Source organism: Capricornis sumatraensis, chromosome 20, assembly GCF_032405125.1.
Source record: "Capricornis sumatraensis isolate serow.1 chromosome 20, serow.2, whole genome shotgun sequence".
Lineage (NCBI taxonomy): Eukaryota > Metazoa > Chordata > Mammalia > Artiodactyla > Bovidae > Capricornis > Capricornis sumatraensis.
Window position 1 is genome coordinate 65309117 of NC_091088.1, and position 7049 is coordinate 65316165.

Below are 7049 nucleotides of genomic sequence, written 5' to 3' on the forward strand. Positions count from 1 at the left end.
AACCCCAAGTACACAATGATACCAAAGTTGATGCAAAAAATGACTTGAGATTTTCCCTGTTACTCTACAGTGCCTGCTTGCTAAAAGAGCCAACAAAAGCCAGGGAGTGGAGTGGATGCTGGGGGCACCTGCTAGAACCAGCCCCTCAAGCCCAAAGCTCCCATCCTCCTGCACCCACAGCTGCCTCCGGGCTCAGCCCAGGCCACGGTTCTAACAGTGGAAAAGACTTCTCTTGGCTGAATGCCACGTCCTTCATTGTTGCTCATCTGTGGTCACGAGTTGTCAAATCAAACCTGTGCAGGCACATGTCAGCCTCAGCACTGCTCTCCCAGGGAACACGAGCTCAGGCAGTAGAACCTCAAACCACTCCATGCGGGCTCTCCAACAAACCCCCTTCCAGGTGCTCCAGCCTGAATGGAGACATTCTCTTCCAACAGATCCACACACCCCTTGTCCCTGCAACTACACTTGGGATGGGCACATGCTCCATTCACTGGACTCACCTTGATGCCCCCAAGTACTGCCACAACCCTCCTGCAGACCCCACCAGGCTCCCTCCGCTTTCCCCATTTGTCTACCTCTCCTCCCTGATGACTGGACTAAGCAAGACTAAAGCACACAGGGGTTTCCTGGCAAAGGGGATCACAAGAGGAGTGCCCACGAGCTACCACCCAAAGGACACTGCACATGCAGTATGAAAATTAAGAGACTGGCCCTCCTGCGAAAGTCTGCCACCACCTGGGGACATTATGGAGTCCACGTACAAAGGCATTTGAGATGAGGAAGTCTCAAAGCAAGGGTCTCCAGGTTTCACTGTCTCCTGTTTTCTCCACCCACACCTACTTCGAAGATATTCTAGCTCTTGGGGGGCGTAGGGGGCAGGGTCTCTTTTCTGCCCCATTAGGTTTTGGATTTCTGCTCATCCTCAGTGCAGTGAAATCACAACGCTGACACTAAGGACATGAACTCCTAGATGGCAAAGCTGCTGTCCACGATGGTGACTGGTCCTGGCTGGACAGAGCTTAGATCTGGGGGCTGCAGAGGATGAAACACAGCAGACGAAACATGGGGACATCTCAGCCCACTGCTTGAGGACACCAGTTCTGTAGGGCTTTTCAGGACTTCCTATATTTCTTGGCTCATCTTTTGAGTAATTAAGTAGTCACATGGGGTAAAGATCAATTACAGCTGAAATGTCCAGAACATGGGAAACATCTTCATCACCTGCCCTGTTCTCTTGGTCTTCCCGGAGGATTATTTCAGCCCAATCCACAGTCCTGTCATCTAAAGACATTTCCAGTAACAGGTACTGCAGCCATGCTGGGAAGAAGAGGAACACTATGAGCCCTAAAAAGAGGGGAACCAGGAAGGACTCAAAATAACCCATGAAGAAGGGCATTAATTTCTGCTGATGGCAACTGATAGAGGCAATAAACCTAGATAACATGAGAGAGACTGTTAGGAGGGGATGGGGAGACCTCTCTGAGCCTAGACTTGAAGGGTGACAAAGGGCCTGAGTCATGGTGGCCTGATGGTAAGAAAACAAACTACAATGTCAGACAGAAATGGTTTTCATATTTGGAAACAGAGAAAAAGTAAATGAGACCAGGACAGGCTGAACCATGAGCAAAGGGTCAACTCCCAGGATGAGGCTGGAGACACTGAAGGGCCCTAAGCTTGACAGAGGGTTTTGGACAAACAGCAAGGAGTCAAACTTTTGACCCAAGAACAAATGAAAGCCAGTGGAAGTCTGAACGTCAGGACATTAAAAAAAAAAAAAAAAAAAAACCTCCCTTCAGATTTAGCCTTATTCATAGAAGTCATCTAATTCTGAGCCTGTGATCCTGCCTCCATCCTACAGTTTTCCTTTTCCTTTTTCATTCAGGGAGGACTGGGATCTATTTAAAATTCTCATTACCACCAGAAACTCCCTCCAAACCAGAACTGCCACACACAGACACATAGGCAATTTGGCTAATCGTTTCAGGGGCCAGTGTTGCTCACGCTCAGAGATTCCGGTCTAGTCTCTCATCTGCATGTTACAAGTGGGTTCCCTCAGGCCCAGAGATAAGCCGTTTATGAGAAGGTATGAGCTGAGTGAAGAGAACCGGATATTACTGAATAATGAAATGGGAGGGTGAAGGGCAAGTGGGCCAAATTTGTCCTTATTGCCCATCCCATTGAAGACCAGGAACATCTGTCATGTATCTGAGCAAAAGAAACTTTTCTTTCAAGACTGGGTCAAACTGATACCAAGCAGGTAATTCTTTATTATATGATTGCAGTAAAATATTTTAAAAATACAGAATTGCAAATATATATCCACTGGTACAAAAAACATTGTAAGGGGTCAGCTTGGAAATAGGATCTGAGCAATCTTTTTCATTATTAAGACAGAGGCTCTGTTGCATTTGCACAGAAAAGACACAAAGGGACCTGAGGGAAACATCTTCATATCACCGCACAACTCACTTTTTTTTCACTGATCATAGAAAATGGAGAAAACAGACCATTAGACTAACCAGTTAAACTAGGTGGTGGTTTTTTCTTTTTTTCTTTTTGGAAAGGAAAGAATGAAGCATTTTGTTGGTTTTATCATGTTAAATGTTCTTTTATTTTCCCATTTCTCAAAGAAATGGCTTTAATTTCACAAGATCTAATGTCATACCTCCGTCATTCTCTGGTAAAGAGCTGAGACCACAAATATCCATTTGTGTGTGCACACATAAACACATATACACAATTCATGTCTTTGGTAAAACCACAGTTGAAAATATGTCTATTTTATTACATGATGTTGAGAGGGTAACAGGCAGGAAGGCCAGGGGTCTCCAAAGGGATGAAATAGGCTGCAGGTGTCAGACATTTTTATCTCTCTTAAGCAGCAGGAGGAAACAAACTAGCAATATTTTATTCCTTCACTATACAAATCTAAAAGGAGGTTTCTCTTAAAATACTGAATTGTCATAATGACACCTGGGGTCAGATTCTCAAGACAATCAGGACTGAAGGTGCCTGGCGGTCCCCACACAAGCTCCTGTCTTAATTACACCTGAGGAACCCCAGGTATTAATAACTGTGGGGGGCCAATCCGTCAATTTCCTTTTAGATACTGGGCCACTTACTCCATGCTTACTGAAGCCCCTGGCCCACTTCCTTCTGGATCCGCTTCCATAATGGGACTGTCTGGACGGGCCAAAGGGTATTATTTCAATTATTCTTTATGTTGTAACTGAGATTCTGGGCTATTTTCACACGAGTTTCTGATTGTGCCAGAGTCTCCCTCACCCCTTTTGGGGAGGAATATACTGAACAAGGTCCATGCCTCTGTTTTCATAAATATGGAGCCCTCCCTTTCTCTCCCTTTAGTTGAACAAACTGTAAATGCTAGAGTATGGGCTGATGGAAAATCTGTGGGTTGAGCACAAAATGCTATTCCTGTAATTGTCAAGCTCAAAGACCCACTTATTTCCACATAAGAAGCAGTATCCACTGAAACCTGAGGTTAAGGGTTAAAACACATCATTGAAAATTTAAAGGAGCAGGGACTATTAGTTCCCTGTGTCCATGCAACACTATTTTGGGTATAAAGAAATCAAATGGTAAATGGAGACTAGTTCAAGATTTACGAATAATAAATGAGGCTGCAGTTCCTTTACACCTCATGGTGCCTAATCCTTATACTCTATTGTCTCAAATTTCTGAACGAGCCAAATATTTCTCAGTAATTGATTTGAAAAATGCTTTCTATTCTGTGCCTTTGGCGGAGGAAAGTCAATTTCTATTTGCCTTTGAAGACTCTATGCAGCCAGCTTCTCAGTTAACCTGGACAGTTTTGCCCCCGGGATTTCGTGACAGTCCTCACTTATTTGAGTGCAGAGAGTACTTACCAGATTGCTTCTCGTTTGTTTGAAGGTAAAAATGTAATGAAAACTTTAGAGAACATTATTATCAAAAGGTGTGAGGTTTGTCAGAAAAATAACCCAAAGACTGAGAAGCTAGCAATATCTGGATTACAACGAAGTGGAAAGTATCCTGGAGAGGGCTGGGAAATTGATTTTACCCATATGCCAAAAGCTAACTGACATTCTTGCTTACAAGTTTGGGTAGATACTTTTACTGGGTGGATTGAGGTCTTTCCCTGTCATAGTAAGCATGCTAAGGAGGTTATAAAGATTTCAATCCATGAAACTATCCCCAGGTATGGGCTGCCATGGAGCCTTCAGAGTGACAATGGCTCCACATTTAAAGCTGCTGTAACTCAGGGGGTATCTAAAGCTCTAGAAATAGAGTATGACTTACACTGTTCCTGGAGACCCCAATCTTCAGGAAAGGTTGAAAAATCTAATGACATTATCAAAAGACATCCGCCCAAATTAACTAAAGAGACACAGGACAACGGGATTAAAGTCCTACCCATAGCTTTAATGAGGCCTTGAACTGCCCCCAAAAGGGAAGGACTGTTCAGCTTTGAATGTATTTATGGAAGGCCTTTCTTATGCACAAACATAGTTATAGACCCTGAAGCCTTGGAATTAACTAGTTATGTAACTCAGCTCTCAGCTTTTCAACAGGCATTAACAGAACTCCAGGAAATGACTCCTGACCCAGCCTCTGAGTCAAGCAAGCCTCTATTTGAGCCAGGAATCGAGGTCCTCATAAAACATTGGGATCTGGGGGCCCATCCCTCGAGCCCCTCTGGGAAGGCCCTTACCAGGTAATTCTTTCTTCTTCCACAGCTGTCAAAGTTTCAGGAATTGATTAGTGGGTACATCACACTTGAGTTAAGAGGTGGCACCCTGACCAGATCTAAGTGACTTCATTTTATGTCTTTACTTTCTATGCTCTGACTTTGTACCTTTCAGATGGGCCTGAGAATCTATGTGAGCCTACTTCTGCTGACTCCAAAAATCCTAAGTGTGCCGTTTGATCCTCAAGACAATGACTTCCTGTCCTGGGCTCACCCCGCTGCATTCCACAATTGGTCTAACTGCTGGGTCTGTGAAGCACTCCCCTCTTCATCATGAAAGGCTTCCTGTGGTGGACATCTCCACTTCAAGAAAAAGACTTTCTCCAAGTCTGCGAATACCTTCGATAGCAATCATATGTGATTCCTCTTCTACATCTGATGACATCTACCAACCCTAAATTGGACTGGTGCAACACTTTGTACTTTAACTATGGACATAACGTGACTTTTAATTTTGATTATACATTGTCTCGGTTAATGACTATTTCGCTACACATAAGGCAAATAGGTCTGGATCTAATGGTTTTTTACCTGACGTTTATCAAATATGGGATGGGGTTATATGGCTAACTCCTGAAAAAGGACGTCTAGTATCTACTGCCCCTATATGCTGGGAACAAACAGCCTTCTCCAAAAGTCAGCCAACAATTTAATTACAATGATTGGAATCAATTGGAATTTTTGCTTCAGGATGTATGCAACATAATCATTCCCATGTTTTCCAACCCCAGTTCTGGTCCTCCCTTTGTCTGGCCAGGCACTAATTGGGACTAGATATCTCAGTCAGCTGGCTTTCCCCAAACGGGACCTATTGGGTATACAGCTTTTACTTATAGGCATCGTTTCCCCTTGGTTGGATAGGGAGATGCACCCTGGGTCTAGCCTTTACTTACGGCTTTATATTTTCAGAGCTTCCAGAAAAGCCTGCTAATTTACCCCACCTTAAAACTCGGTGGGCAAGGTCCGTATTTCACTGGTATGATTATTTGGCTGCAGTCTTTGTTTCCTCTTTGGGAACTACAGATGATATGCTACGAGTGGATGCATTGACTAATTTTACTCAACAGGCATTACAAGATTCTCAAAAAGCTATTTCAGCTCTTAATGCTGAACAAGCACATATTAGAAAGGTGGTTTTACAAAACAGATTGCCTTTAGATATTCTGACAGCTGCGCAAGGAGGAACTTGTGCCATTATTCATACCCAATGCTGTACATATATACCTGATATGAGCCCTAATGTTATTCATTTTACTAAACACATGAACAAGATGATTGGGGCTATGGATATTCCTGAAGCCTCAACTGCCTCATTTTGGGAGATGTTAACTAGTGCCCCATGGTGGAAAACTATCTTACTTACAATAATTCTGATTGTTTTGTTTTTGCTGTTTGCTCCGTGCATCTGTAACCGTGTAACTGGATTTGTTTCTAGTTGCATGAAAGCTTTTAAGTTACAAATGGCTGTGTTAGGGGAAGCACACTGATTGAAACCCCCCACCCTGGCCAGGCACCACAGTAACCATTTGCACGAGTTGTTCTATGACAGGAGATCCTGATAAGGAATACGGAACTAATGAGCCACCACCAACCTGAAGAGTTCCAAAAAGGTTGAAAGGAGACACGGAGTGTCTGTCCACTTCCCAGAATCCCTCTCGCTAGCATCCATCTTGGCTGATCGATGCGTGTGCCACCAGGAAAGACTCTGAATTAGAATGATTGGCCAAAGACCACCCGGAAACTAATCTCATCACCATAAAATCCGAGACTGTGGGCTGCCCAGCAGAGCAGTTCTCCTGGGTTCCCTTACCCTATTGCTCTCCACCCAAGTGCCCTACCCAATAAAATCTCTTGCTTTGTCAGCACATATGTCTCCTCGGGCAATGCATTTCCGAGTGTTAGACAAGAGCTCAGTTTCGGACCCTGGAAGGGATCCCCCTTCCTGCAATAGTTGCTCAAACTCCTGCTACTTCTGCAGCTTCTTCCAACTACTATCTGGGGGCCCTGGATCAGACATCTTCGGTATGAGGGTTAGGAGAACATGTTGCCTCACCAATTTAGGGACAATGCCCATTTTCAGCTCGGAAGCAGTTATGGAACGAGAACAATGCCCCTTTTCCCTAGGCAACATAATTCTTCTAAAAGAAAAGGGGGGACTGAGAGGGTAACAGACAGGAAGGCCAGGGGTCTCCAAATGGAGGAAATAGGCTGTAAGTGTCAGACATTTTTATCTCTCTTAAGCGGCAGGAGGAAACAAACTAGCGATACTTTTGTCATTCTCTATACAAATTTAAAAGGA